The sequence below is a fragment of the Nyctibius grandis genome, chromosome 2 (genome assembly GCF_013368605.1).
Source record: "Nyctibius grandis isolate bNycGra1 chromosome 2, bNycGra1.pri, whole genome shotgun sequence".
NCBI lineage: Eukaryota > Metazoa > Chordata > Aves > Nyctibiiformes > Nyctibiidae > Nyctibius > Nyctibius grandis.
The window spans coordinates 27,688,840-27,703,783 of NC_090659.1; the positions used below are offsets into that span (position 1 = coordinate 27,688,840).

General features: G+C 43.3%; 1 protein-coding gene across 1 annotated transcript in view; it reads right to left on the minus strand.

Moving 5' to 3' along the window:
- USP9X (ubiquitin specific peptidase 9 X-linked) overlaps positions 1-4,149 on the minus strand; it is a 105,413-nt gene extending 101,264 nt beyond the window's left edge. The window contains exon 1 of the mRNA XM_068395183.1: positions 3,370-4,149. The gene's annotated coding sequence lies outside the window, so the exon portion shown is untranslated. The remainder of the gene's footprint in view (positions 1-3,369) is intronic.
- Between the last annotated feature and the right edge of the window lie 10,795 nt (positions 4,150-14,944).

Consider the following 14,944-nt stretch of genomic DNA (forward strand, 5'->3'; position numbering starts at 1 on the left):
GTTATAAGAAAAACTTAAAACATACCTGAACAAGAGAAACCATGTCCACATGTTCAGATTAATACTAACACTAACATCCATGAAACAATTTTCTAAAGGACACAAAAGCCTTCATATGTACAGCTCTTCAAGCTAACAGAAAACACAGCAAAGTTTCTTATATCTTCAGACAACCACTTCACACTGGTCTCTGCAAGTGCTGGATAAGCAAGACTACTGGTTCAATTAAACAATGCTAGTAGCTACAAGAAAAAGAATTAAAGTGTGATAGTTTTTGGAGTTGTGCAGAGTTTGGCTTGTTTTAAAAAAAATTAAAAAATCATGCTTTAAATGAAAAACAGTAAGAGACACCTTTGATTCATTTACTTCACAAATGAGGCTATCCTGCTCAGGATGTTTTCAATATATATCTACAGTTTTTAGATCTCTTAGGATATATAAAACAATATGGGGGGGGGGGGGGAGAAAGTAGAGTATATATATGTACTCGGAGTACTGCCTAACACAAAAGTGCTTGCCATTCCAATACCTGAAATAAGTTCTGAACTTATTTCTAAACCGGAGCAGGCAGGACAAATATTTCCTATGGAACTTAATATATTTTCAATACACACCTGACAGAAACATAACTTTAAAGCCATTTAAAAGTAATTTTTTCAAACTAATAAATAACTGAATTCCTATCAATTTTTGCCCAAAGTTGTATTCATATTGGAAAGTCCTAAACTAATTTCAATTTTAAATGTACGATGTCTTGTAACAAAGGTATTACAGGTACCGTTACTTTCTTAGAAGTCTATTTAATGTTGTTGAATAGACATTAATCCACTATTTTGGTTTATCCTGAGCCTCGCTTGTAAGAATTTCAGAATATTAATAAAATGCATAAACCTAGAAGTGTGCATTTAGAACAGAGAGTAGTTGCACTGGTCTATTTCTGAGTACAAATGCATCACAATGTGGGAAATAAGATGTTTATGTAAGAGTGACAGTGTTCCACAGATACAGAAAGAGTAAACAGTTTTGCTACCACTGTCCTTATTGATTACCACCTCCAGATGTAGTCTTCCTGTCAATTCAATGGGCAGAAGTATCACCACAAGGGCAAATTCTGCAAACCATTAAGCAGCAGTCTAGAAAGATTAAGCTACCCAAAAGACATACCATTAAGAAAATCTACACAAAAGAAAGGTATAAAATATATTGGAGAGAGAGGAAAAAGTTACTATGATACAATTTTACATTTATTTTTAGCTAGATTCCCCCCCATCCTAAAAAAACCATGCTGATACTTGAGTTTCTTCCACTGCAGCTTTATGATTAAGCTTTGAATGAAAAATGTAAACAATCATTAAGAATCACCGTTGTCCAGGGTATTGCAACAGAATAATCTGTACATGTATTTTATATGCTTCCCCACAATTCTTGATATTAGCTTACTGTACTTTGTTGGTTCAAAGAATAAGCATTACTTCAACTCAAAGAATCAAAAGCATTATTAAAAAAACCTAACAAACCACAAGCCCCCAAGCAAAACAACAAAAAACCCCTCAACACCCTCATGTATGACTTAAGTTTTACTGAAATAAACATTTTATTTGATCAGGAACATTTATGGTGGGGATTTCTGCCAATTTCTCAAAGTAAAACCTTAAAATAACAAGAATAAAGTTAGCTGCATACAGATTTGTCACTCCTAAATCTTTCTTACTAGAGACATCACTTCAATTCCATAATGAATAAAGGTCAATCCTCCAAATATCCATCAATAGTCCCTTCCTAAACATAACAATTTTAATATCCATTTCTCAGGCATTTGAGAAGCCTGATGAAAAACACAGGTTACCTAGTCCGTCTGTCATAACAAGTGTTGCCACTAGTATACTTAACACTGCATATTAATATACAAATTCAACAACTTTTTAAAAATACAGGCCTCAGCTCTGCAAGTAGGTCAGCAAAAGTGGGCCTTGTGCTAGCTTTGAGTCTGTGACTTCAGAGGGTCTTTGGGCCAATACAAACGCCCAGTAATACGAATAGAACTGCAGAACTGTGAAAATAAATCAAGTTGTATGGACAACATGAAGACACCTGAGACAGACACAGTACGTCTACAGTGAGCCTGGGAGTCCTTTGAACATTTAATTAGAACAATTCTTTTCTGAAAGAATTTTTTTTCCTGCAGGGTTGTGTGTTACTGTACATCTTCAAAATACTTAACTGGACTTCTGAGGGAGCAACCTGAAAATGAAATATGGCATCTTAAAAACCACCTCAACATTTCTGGATGCTTCTGTGAGAACAAAATCACTTAAGAACAAAATAAATCATTTTCAAAGGCTATTCTCTCTGTATACAAACAATGCTGCATAAAGTGGGACAGCACACATTAGCAGAGTGACGACCAACACACGAAAAAAAAACCAACAATCCACCCAACCGGTGAAATCCTCCGTTTTCTCGAGGACAATAACAGAGAATAACCGTGGCCAAACTGCACGCAACTACCCCTGCCGCACACCTTGGACAAGGGGAGAGGGTTATATTGCCGACAGTAAATCGCAGCAGACAAGCCCTTAGACATAACTTCGAGGAGAAGCGGCAGGGTGAACTAGAGGGAGAAGATGCAAAAAGCCACAAACGTTTTTGTGCATCGAATAGGGCTGCTGGAAGCCGAGACTAGAGGAGTGGCCTACGTGTTAATAATGTTTACAGCGGGTGTGAACGAGCTGGTGCTTTTCATTGAGACTGTAGGAAAAGCGCCTCGGCAGGGCCTTATTTCCAGGCGTCGCCTAGGCCTACACGGCTCCAATCACTCCACCTCAGTAATGGCGTTCGGTGCGAAGGGAAGCGAGAACCAGGGGAGGCAAAGCTGGGCGCAGCGCTGCGGGGAGCCACCGGGCCCTCCTCGCCCGGCGGCACCATGGGGGGACGGCGGGAGGAGCCGCCCGGCGGCTGGCAGAGCCCCCCGAGGAGCGCGGAGCACTTCCACCCCCCAGCACCCGGGGAGAGGATGAGGAGCCGTCAGCCATTTTCCCTTGCCCTCCAAAACACCAGCGATGCAGGGCCACACGCCGGGGGCTGCGAGGGAGGCGCTGCCGCCACTCGCCGCTCCTTATCCCCACCTCCCCACCCCCGCTCCCCGCCCCGCGGGGCCCGGCTCGCCCCCTCCTCCCCGCCGCACCCCGCCGTCCCGCACCCCGACCCGGGAAGCCCTATCCCCGGGGAGCGCCTCCCTCCGCTCCGTTCGGTAGCGGCCGGCTGCAGCGCCAACAGCTGCCCCCGCGTTGCCGCTTCGCCTCGCGGCGTCCCGGCCCCGGCCTCGGCCTCGGCTCCGGCCCCGCCCGGGTGCAGCGCTCCGCCACTCACCCCCGCACGACTTCCCCTTGTCCCGCGGCTGCTGCTGCGACGACCCGGTGCCCTCCTGGGTGCTGCCGAAGGAGCGCGGTCGGGGACTGCCTCATCCCAAGCAGCCAGCAGGGCAGAGTCTCATGCCAGGCCCGGCGATCCCGGGCGTGCAGCCGGCTGAGGGGGCGGCTCCGCTTCCCCGGTCCCCCCCGCCGGCGGGCGCCGTGTACTGCGACGGGAAGAAGGAAAGCGAAGCTGCCGCCGCTGCCCGCGCTTCAGATCCCGGCCCTGGCCGCTCCGCTCTCTCCGGCGCCGGCGACACCGCCGGGGCGTTTTTCCTGCGTCACCAGCTCCTGCCGGGCAGCCCTGGGCTTCGGCTCCGGCTGGGGCTTGGCCGGGGCCTGCGCGCTCCGCTCCACCCCGTCCGGGGACCGGGAGCACGCGGGGGAGGGGGCGCACACGCACTCCGCGCCTCTCGCCGGGGCTCGGCTGGGCGGCAGCGGCCGCTGCGTGCGGCGGAGGCGGCAGGCAGGCAGGCAGGAAGGAAGGTGGCAGCGGAGGGGCCGGCCCGGGCGGCTGGGACGCTCTGCGCTGACGGCTCCGTGCGTGCGGGGGGAGGGGAAGGCGGGGGAGGGAGCCGGACGAGGCGAGGCGAGGCGAGACGCGGCGGCGGCGCAGCTCCGTCTGGCGGGGCCCTGGGCAAGATGGCGGCCCCGGCAGAGCCTTCCGCGCCTGGCTCGCGCGGCAGGCCCCGACCTAGCGCAGCAGCAGCACCAGTGGCGGCGGCGGCAGCTCCGCCACCCGAGCGGCGTGACGCGCTCCCCGCCCCCGTCCCCCCGGGCTGTCACTCACGCCGCAGCGGCGAGGCCCAGGCCGCGGCCCGCCTGCCCCCACCCCTATGTGTGCACCGAGGGAGCGCGCGCGAGGAAGGCGGGGAAGGGGGGGGGGGGGCGGTGGCGCGCGTGCGCGCGCGCGCGCGCGCGGTAGGTTCACGTCGGTTGGGCTCGAGCGGGTTCCATTGTAACCCGCCGGGCGAACCGCGCGGAGAGGCCCGGATAATGACGTCAGCGTGGCCGCTGCCTTCTGGGCGCAGCCCTCCGTTCGGCTGTCGCCGCGCAGGGCCCCGTCGGGGCGGAGGCGGCAGGTGGGGCCGTTCTGCCGGCGCGTCCCCTTGGGGCTCGCGGTGGCGGCCCGTGAGCGGCGGCGGGCGGTGCCGCTCCGCCCTCGGGTCGCCTTGCGGGAGGACGCGCGGACAAAGCCTTGGGGAGGAAGGTGGAGGCGCCCTGGCTGCCCGCTCGCCGCCCGGGGCCAGGAACACCCCGGGCAAGCAGGGGGAGAGGCGGGGTTGTCCGGTGCGTGTGGGGCGGCTGCGGCTTCCGCACCGGTCGGCTTAGCTATGGCCGGGCCTTCCCTCGGGCACCGACCGTCTCTAGGCCTTGGGCCCGCCGTCTGACACCGGCCTTCGGGCGGGGCTTCGGAGCTGACATAGATGCACGGGGGGGGGTGTGACATTACTCGTCACCGAAACGCTGCCTCCCTCAGACAGACACCTGGTTGGGTGACACCAGCATTTTAAAAAGCCAAATGGATCTTTTGTTCCTCGTGTTTCTTCACGTGCATTCATGTACGTGCCGACTTTAGAGTCTGCAGTCAGTAGAACCCCGATCTGTGTAGATACTTTACATAGCCATCGAGGAGACTTCAAACCTGGATTTAAAACCTGGAAAAAAAAAAGTGAAAGCATGCTTTGTGGAAGGACAGTAGTTTAGCAGGCATGGGGAACTTGGTCTTGGAGAGTACCTGAAACGGTGCTTCATGTTTTGTTTTCTTTGTCTGTATTCCAAGGTCAAAGTCTCATTTTAACAACATCAGTCAAGAATTTCAGAGCAGGAAGTAAAAAATACAATATCCAGCTGAAAACACAGGAGGAATTTAGGTCGCATGGGTTGGAATTTGCTCAAGAGGCTAGGGCTAACAGCCTTAACTCTTGTGCAAAATGTTTATCTTTTAGACCGCGCAGTGACAAAGACTAAAATACTGGGTACTCATTGCAGGAACTGTGGGTGGGTGTTTTTCTGTAAAAAGCTAGAGCTCAAAACCAAGTAGTGATATCTACTATTATTTCCTATTTTAACAAAGTTAAGGGTTGGTCCTTTTTTTTGCTAATCACTATGTTGTATTCTTTGGGAAGGAAATCTGAAGTACATCTCTGCATTAACCACTCGGTAAACAAAGCAAAGGATGCAGCTGCCTCATTGCTGTACAAATGCAACTGTTTACTGAAAGAACAGTTTTGCATGCATTTTCTTCACCAACAATAAAAACAAGCCATAACCATGGTGAAAATCTGCATAAGTGTAAGCCAAGTCCTGTTTGGATTAGAAATATGTGTAATCATAGAAAGAACAGCACTTTTATCTCAGTGATTTTCATGCCTCTGAGCATGTTATTGTGGCCTCTTTTTTCCTTTTTTATCCCTTATCAGTTACTTTGGGCTTTCCCTCCTATTCCCAGTTTATTCAGTTTGTTCTCCTGGGAAAGCGTTTAAAATTACTGCACCTATAATGCATTTAGCTTTCCTTGCCTGCCACAGTATTCTCCCTCGAGATCTTCACTGTTTATGGTGACTTACAGAGGCACAACAGCGCCTCAAACAATTGTATATTTTTTGATATTTCTTATCCTTAAAAATAAACTGCCATGTTTATTGATGGTCATTTCTTTTTATTGTTAAGTAGACCCCGGTTTTAATGACAGGCCAAATAATCGTGTTCTTTCTAACTACTGTGGCTTTTTTGGCAGAGCCAAACAGTGACACATCAGTGGATTTTTATAATGTGGGCAATTGTCCACCAAGAAATTGACTGTCAGTTCCCATAAAAGTCAACAATAAAAAAAAAAGATACAAACAATACTTGTGGAAACAATACTGGTACAACTTGTAGCAAGTATTCCCTCTGGTGAAGAAGGGTTCCTTCAGCCAAGAGAAAGAGTAGAAGCTCTGATTCATTTAATTGAAACCTTAGGTTTGGAACAAACTAAGAACTGATTCCTTTTCAGCTTTCCGGGACCTTTGGTGGTATTTTTCTGATTTTAGATTCTACTTTATGTACAGTTTGCAGAAGCGTAATAAAATATAAGAGGAATTTTACACTTGTATGGGAAAAAAAAAATACATGACAATGTTTATTCACTGACTTTTTATATTTGACCTCCTTCCTGTTTTAAAAGTATATTCTGAAGTGCTTTGACAGACCAGCAGTTGCTTGCAGCCGTGCTAATCAAAGGTCACTGTAGGCTGAAGTAGACAGCTATTTATGGCACCAAATAAAAGAAGATATTGGGACGGCAATGGCACTTTGTGGTTACTGAGCAAGCAAACTGCACACCAGACTTCTGACTGGGGAATTCTTCCTGTTCTCCCAAACAAAAATCTATGCCCATCCCTCCTCACTCAGGCTTCACAGAGTTCTTTGGAGGCACTGCTGTGGCTCATCTGGTACGACGCTGCTTTGCCTATGGGAAAGACTGATGCTTCCCCCCCACCCCAATACTGCAAATGAATGTTGCTGGTTTATCTTTGTGCAGCAACTACAGAAACAAAAGGGTATGAGTGAGATAAATTGCTGATTAAAGAGTATCCATGGTCTGAGGACAGAACTCAGTAGGCACTCACAAAACTCACTAATTGTTCTAAAGTAAGTAAGTGTCCACGCAGAGAACTATGACAGAATAATGTATTCCTCAGTAGTCCTTCTGCTTAATTCCCCTCTGTAAACAACCATTGGTATGATTAGAAACGCTTTTGCAACGTTTTTAGTTTCGTGCAAAAATATGGGGAATGGAAGCATTTCCCAGCAGGCTTCCCAGCTCACGCACTGCAGCCAGCCTGTCAAACAAAAAGTGAAACCAGTTGCAAGCTAGGTGGTTATGTTGTTCATTGAGTAACTCAAAAGAAATGAAAAATGAAACATTCTGGTGAAGGAATGGTTCAGATTTTGGAAAATCTCTGTGTTAATAGATGCATTTATCCCCAGTTCTTGACTGCTCCATAAACAAAAATGAGACTGATAATGTTGCTGATGCAGAGTAATGCTATGGAGCTTTGCAACTGGGTAGCATAAAAGAGCAATAAGAGAGAAAGCACAATTTTACCACAGACCCATGAGCAATCATTTTTTTTCCTTCTGGTGCAACCCCTTAGACGCTGCATTGCGTAGTATCTACCGACTCTCAGAAAACAGAGCAGCATAGCAAATAAGGAAAGTTTCTATTAAAAAGAAAATAAAACACTGCTTGAAAATCAAAGAAGCTACTGCCTGGACAGTAAGATTTGTTGTAAGGGATCACACCAAGGATCCATCTTGCAACGTTTTCGGTATTTTGGGGCCCAGTCCAGTAAATCACTTAAGCACATGAGTGGTGTTCTTGGTTTACGTAATTTTTCATTGACTTATTTGAGCCTGCGTGTAAGTGCCAGTAAGGAGAAGAGTACTTTGCACTTGCCCGAGTCTTTGGTTTATGCAGCATATATTTTGGATAGTATTTTGGCAATGATGATGTGCGGGTATACGTCATTCTGAACAACCTCGAATCATAGGATGTAATCCCTTTCACAAAAGAACTATTTCTCACTATTGTCGTTTCCAGTGTAAAGTGTAATTATATTGTAGTGGTCACAGAACATTACATAGATGATATTTTCATCATGAAAATAATGAGTCCCAAATATAACACCCGGTGGTAGACAGTGTGTGATATTTTCACACTTGTGCTCGGCGCACGTGTTGTTGTATACTGTTGGTTGGGTAAGGCACGATGAAAATGAAAGGTGATTCCAGAGATGTACAGACATGTTCCCCATGGGAAATGGGTTTCATCAGGGTACCCCAGGCACCAGCTTTTCTCTGGGGGCTGGGAGCATTGGGGGCTCCCCAGAGTGTGCGAGCAGATCCTAGTATCCCTGTCCTGTCCCACCACCCAGGAGCAGCCGGGGCCACTGGGGCAGCCCCAGCCCCAGGCACTGGGCATCGGGCACCTCCGTCCTTGGCTAGGCTGAAATGGGGTCCTGGGCAGGGATGCAGGGAGGCCCCAGGGGAGACTCCTGAGGGGACCTGTTAGTGCCTTCAGGGCTCTGATACATCTACATTTTCTAGCTGACATGGCAGTTGATTAAGGTATCTGATGGGAAAATGCCAGGCAGCTCAGTGAGAACTTTGCCCTCTGTATCCCTTAAATTGTTAAGCAAAACCCAATAAAGTTATTCCAATAACAAATAATTAAGATGGGTTTAAAGTGTTTAGCATATAATTACTGTATCTAGACACCATATATTTAGGCTTTTCTATATGGAACAAAGCCAGAAACCAAATGCAGTAAATTTAAGAATTTCGCTATTGTGTATGTATTCCAAAACTCAGATGTCATCTCTACCTTCCAGACTATCCTGAGTTTAATAAACTCGGGGCGGGGGGGGCGGGGCGGGGAGGCTAACCCTGAGGTATCGGACAGTACTTACTGTACATATAAATTAACATTCAAAATTAGGAAAAAAAAATTCCCATAGAAGTAACATATCAAGAAGTTGCAAAAACTGTTCTGGAGTGATGCTATATCTCTTTTCTGTTACAAATAAAGGTTGAGTATGGACATTTCATTTTAGTTTCTCCTGAGACGGCTGCTTTAATTACCATTCCTCACATCAATATAAGACTTCTCTTCAGAGTTGTAACTTTCCATCTTTCCACTTTTTACTTCTGGTTGTATGAGATGTTAACTGTTGTTGGAGTGAGCGTAATGTCACTCTTGAAAGACTCATAGAAGCAGTTAAACCCAATTTGTGCTCCATACTTACAAAAGAATGCATGCTTAGGTAGAAATCATAGAAATTTGATAAGAAAAAGATTTTATAGGGACCTGTGGTTTCTTACGTTGAAGAAAGAATGGTATCTGGTTAGGAACAATTCGTATGATGAGAAAAATACGGTATGGCATTTTCCTGTTATTCATTTAGTTGTTCAAATAAGGATTAAATGAATAGCATAAACAGAAATTCTGTGTGTGTCTACCAAACATCACAGAGACTGGTTGTGAAAACTTATGTTTACAGGCCCAAAAGTGTATCTCGTCCATCTTTTGGAGAGGGAGCAATTCAGAATACTTTATTTTTCCTGTCTAGTTGGTTCCTAGCTGAACTGTCCTAGGATAAACCATGTGGTGTCCATGTGAAAAGCATCCGTCTCACAGGCTTTGGACAGAGTTCAACAAATTGATTTGACAACCATATGGTCCTCTTCATCCACATGAACCTTTAAGAAGTCTGACTTCTTTCCAGCCTTAGGAGTAGAGTGAGGGAAGAAGGGAACTGTTCTTAAAACTTGTCAATGTTATTACTAAGTGTGCTAGATGAGAACGTAGTCAAAAAACTGCAAGAAAATCTGTAGGTTCGTGAACTACTGCCATTTCCTCGTTTTTTTCTGACTACATCTCTGCACACAGAGTGTTTGTCATTGTACCAGTATAAACTTGAAGCAGGCTGTTGTTCACAAAATTATATCCGTTACAAATTATGTGATGATCATTTTCACTTACATTGCATTTCTAAACACAAGAGTTGCTGTGTGTGCAGTAGAACTAAAGCAGCTTGTTTTCCCATGGCTGAGGGTCTTGTTCTCTTCCATCCCTGATCTCCCTCCAACCTTGAATTACATCCCTCACATGCTGAAGTGCCTGGTTTGTGTTAAATATGCTGGACTGGTCAGGAGCTTAATTAGCTAATGGCAAGCAGGAAGTATAATAACTAAATTGTACTTGCCTTTCCAACAGTGGGCACTTCTTTGGTATTTCTTCCTCCTCTTGCTAACAGTCTTCCTAAAAATTGTAGGAATTATCGTCTCTTTGAAGCCCTCATTCCTCGTTCAAAGTTTATTGAAATTGGCTGAAAGTCTCAGGGGAACTGATAGGCAGAGGGACAGATAGACAACAGGATCATGTGAAACCAGTATCATTAAGAAACCATGAAAGGTTTCAGAACAGGGTCGTCTGATAGGAGAAAGGCTGCTACTGCAGTTTTGGAATGGAAAGAAAAGACAGAGGTGCAATCAGAAAGAAAGAAACAATAGGAAAAGATTATTTAAGAGTAAACCACAAAATTTGAAACAAACATGCTAACATGATTTGAACCAAAGCGCAGATCCATTTCAGATCTGTTATCAATAGTTTTATCCGAGCTTTATAAAATAGCTTGTCAGAAAGGCTTAAATCTAAAAATATGTACAGGAAGGAGGTTTGTTATTTTGTAAAGGCAGTTTTCTTTTTCTTTCTTGGGATTGAAGATTTTTTTTCAGTCCAAAGAGGGATTTAACAGTGCAGCATGCAGATTTTTGGAACCTTTAGCTATGTGTTTGTCACTCCACTTTTCTTTTTTGCCAGAAGTTTTTTCGGCTATCTGTATTTTATTGCCAGGTACCTGCAAAAATAATCCCCATTGTCAAAAACTTCTCTAAAAAATCATTATTTCTCTTTTCATGAAACAGTATAGTAAGCAAATGTCAGTTTACATTGCTGATTTGTAAAGACTGAGTTTTGATAACTGCAATTATATTGCTATTCCATTATCTCACTGTGACAGGTCACTTCAGAACACAATGCAGATTAACTTTATGCCATCTTGTATTTTATGTAGCCCTATAGCCTTTCTGAGAGATTACATATATTAAAAAAATATTTGGTAAATATGAAGTAACTCATACTAGGACTTTTGCAGTAGTGTGTTATTTTAGTTGGTTGGTTAGTAGTAGTAGTAATGTTTGAGTAATAGCACTGTTTTTGTAGCCAGAATGGTATAAGGCAATAAGCAAGAATTTGTAAGGAGAGGTAATATCTTTTATTAGATCCGAAAACAGGCTTGTATCCTCCAAGCTTGTCTGTTTTTACTAGACATATCAGTTGGTCTATTGAAACAATATATAAGTAGGTCCTTTATCATCCAGAGGCAATCTGCTTTTTCTCAGCACACTAATTCTTTTCCATTTATTTTCATCCCATTATTTTGGGAAGGTAAATATAACTCAGGATCTAAATATATGGAAATAACATCAAGGGACAAAAGCTAAAGTTTATGCTGTAAACAAAAGGTTTTTGCTGTGTTTTGCCTTTTTTGAATATTAAGCAAAACGCACTTTAAAAGTCCAATCGACTTGTCACTACTTCTGTCTTTTGCACTGCTCTCAGTTACAAATTGAGACCAAATGGACAAATCTGATACTAAGAAGTTACTTCTCTTTTTGAAAACTTAGCTACTAGAATTCTGTTGTTCTTCTGCTTTTAAACTTATTACTGGTTACTCCTAAGTTAGAATGATAGTCAAATTTCAGATCATAACGTCCCTTTAATTATTTGCCTTTTCTTGTGTTTGTACTTTTACACGCACATGTAGTAATACATGTTTAGGCATACTTCTATATTTTTAGATCTTTAACAGAAAAATCTTAAAATCTGTAACAGAAAATACAAAAAAAAAACCCAAAATGAACAAATAATGTATTTTAACTTCCCAGAGACAAAGTAGTTACTGCTTTATTTTCTGAAATGGCAGAAAAAAATCTTAAATCATCCATATTTGGTGCTGGGTTTTTTTCTGAATAAGATTTTTAGTAGATGAATCAAAATGCCAACATTTCTTAAGGATTTTAATTTGTGACTATACATCATTACAAAAGACTAATTGCTTACTCTTCTCAGGTGGAGAGTCCAACTGAAGTCCATGGATTAATGCCATTAGTAGTATTCATTTCACAGAGCAATAGTAGACTTTGAAGTTTTCCTTGATCCTTAATTCAAGGAATGTTACAAATATCAAAAACATATGGCTGAAAGACTGCGGCCGATTGCAGTTTAGCACAGATCCAGCCCCTACTTAGTGGGCTAAATCCATCATAAGTCTGTCTCTATTTCAAAGGAGAATGGGGCTCTTCACATGTTAAACAATAGTCATTTCAGCTGGATACATCTCACCAGGTTGTAACCACCTACAACTGGGGCACCTTGTTGGATGTGGTGGCCTGGCGTCCCTGGGCAGTCCATGGGGAAAGGCAGGCACTCCCCGAGCATGACTCGCCCCACTCCACCATTGCCCTCCGGAGCTGCTTTCCTTTCTCCCATAGCTGCGGAGAAAGTGTGAACAGCTACATAACTGTCAGCCTGCCAGCGTTAGGTGATACGAAATTTGGGTTCTCAACAGGAGGGGTGTCTGCCCAGAAGCGAGTTTTGCAGCTGTAAGCAAGCTGAACAAGGAGCCCACACTAACAAGCGAGCGCCTATGGTCAGGGCCAGGAGGAACCCTACGACTCACGTTTCCCTTAGTCAGCATGCAGACTGCAAGTGGATTACGAACTGCCCGGGCCAGAGGAAGAGAAATGTGCTGCTCAGAGCATCTGAAGTATTTAGAGAGCAGATATAATGAGTAATTCACGTAGTGGGGTTGATGGCAACCACTTATCTGTTTTACCAGACATAGATGAGGTGCCATGGCAGCTAATGGGAGAGAAAGATAGGGTGAGAAAAGAGATGCAATAATGGGAGTCTGAGCAGAAACAATTATTTCCAGAGAACAGTTTCTTTAACTTATCCTAAACAATGGGATGCACTGTCCAAATACTACCTGCATAGTACTTGAGAACACTCATTCTAAGAGCAAACAGCTGTTTGATTCAACCGTGTTTATGACCTTTGCTTAGTGTTCATGGACATTTGTATAATTCGAGTTTTGGTCAGCTGTTCAGGATATGGCTGGTCTTCTAAGTGAGTATCTGTCCTGCACATGAAGATGCTCACTCTTTGACTTCAGTCAAGCATTATTGTTTGTTTCCCTCCTTGAAAGGCTTAATTAATTGTATCAGGGAGTAGAAATTACAAGATGACCATTGTTTCATGTGTAGATTGAAAAATCCTGGGTCCAAATTGTTCTTGGGAGCCACACATAAATTTATTCTTTGAAGAATTGTTTTAAAATTGTAATCTGGACACAAGGAATGTGGGGCTCATCATGCTGCATATATTTTTCAGGTGTAGCATCTTGGAGTTGCCTTAAGGGTGCTGAATTTAGATACTGATGGTGCTCGCAAGAACCAATACACAACAGACTATCTCAGTCTCATACATGTGAAGAATTCATCAAGATTATACTTGGGTTTTTTTCAATTTCTACACGTGGTTGATACTTTTTTGTTCACTTTTAATGGTGAGCAAAGGTCATCCTTGAAAGCCATATAGATGCCCTCAATTTAGTACCAAGTATTTTAAGTCGTATTAGTACTTCTTACTATCTGGGATAAGTACGTGATTAATTCAAAACCATCTGGAAAAGAGTTTTCTCAAATGCTGTTTCTTAATTTTCTGGAAGGTATATTGTTTTCTAACTCTATAATCTCCTAGTTAAAGACCAAAAAGATAGCTCAGAAATTGAGGATTCCTGTTGTAGCACTATTGAACTTATCTTGGAGTACATTTACAGACTTCAGATTGTCTTCATATTATACAGAGGAACAGCAACAGAAGCAGAGAAACAAGAGGAAATGCCTTGTTGCGTTTCTCATCTTTCTTTCGTGTTCATGAAAGACCACCTCAATTTCTTATTGATAATATTCATTCTCATATTGGCTGGATGCAAAAACTATAAAGGAAAAATAAGTTGCCTATTTCAATAAATATTGATTGGATTCTCCAATCCCACATTCCAATTTGGTACACCAGAACACAACATGCTGAATTTTGAACATGCTAGAAAGCTCTGTTGTTCTTGCTAAATCCCTTTTTTATTCATCTGATTTAAGAAAAATACAAGCTAAAAGTTTTAGCTTTTATAAAAACTTAAGCTTAATAAATATTACAAGTACCTATCTAACTGTTTTCCACATAGCTGCAGTACACCAGCACATTTTCCTCTCTTTTGTCGCATATCTCTTAAGGAAGTTTCTCCCACTAAAACTTACAGTAGAGTAAAGGGGTGAAAAATTACTTACCATTGAGTGCATTACTCAGCTTCTATGAATGTAAAATTTTTAAACCAACTGCCTTTTAAACTACGGGAAAAAAGTATTTTTTCTGCCTAACTAAGCACTACACATTCACTTAGGAAACTACTGTGTATTAACAGGGAAATATTATTTCAAACAAATACAAAACAAAAGTGTATAATCAGCCTTGCAGCTTGTCACAAAGCACTTATTGCTCGATCAGCTCACCCAAGATGTGGAAAATTGCAAAGACAGTAAGAAAATTCTCCTCCCAGAGTCTCACCACACTAATTAGTTCTGACTGGCTATTCCTTCTCTGTGTATGGAGAACTTTCTTTGACTTCATAGATACCTCTAGCACTGCAAGATGAAATAATCTATAAATTCTGTTACTGTGTAAAGTAAAAATGGGTGATGTATTTAACATAGGCAAATTATAGTTAAAAGATCTGTCCCATGGTAATCAAAATATGAGTTATCAGTGTCAATTTTATTAGAAGTATTAAAAAAATATATAAAAGTGTATAATGCAACGGTACAACTACAGAGCTGTTCACATAGGAGTAAATGTGAAAAGAAAA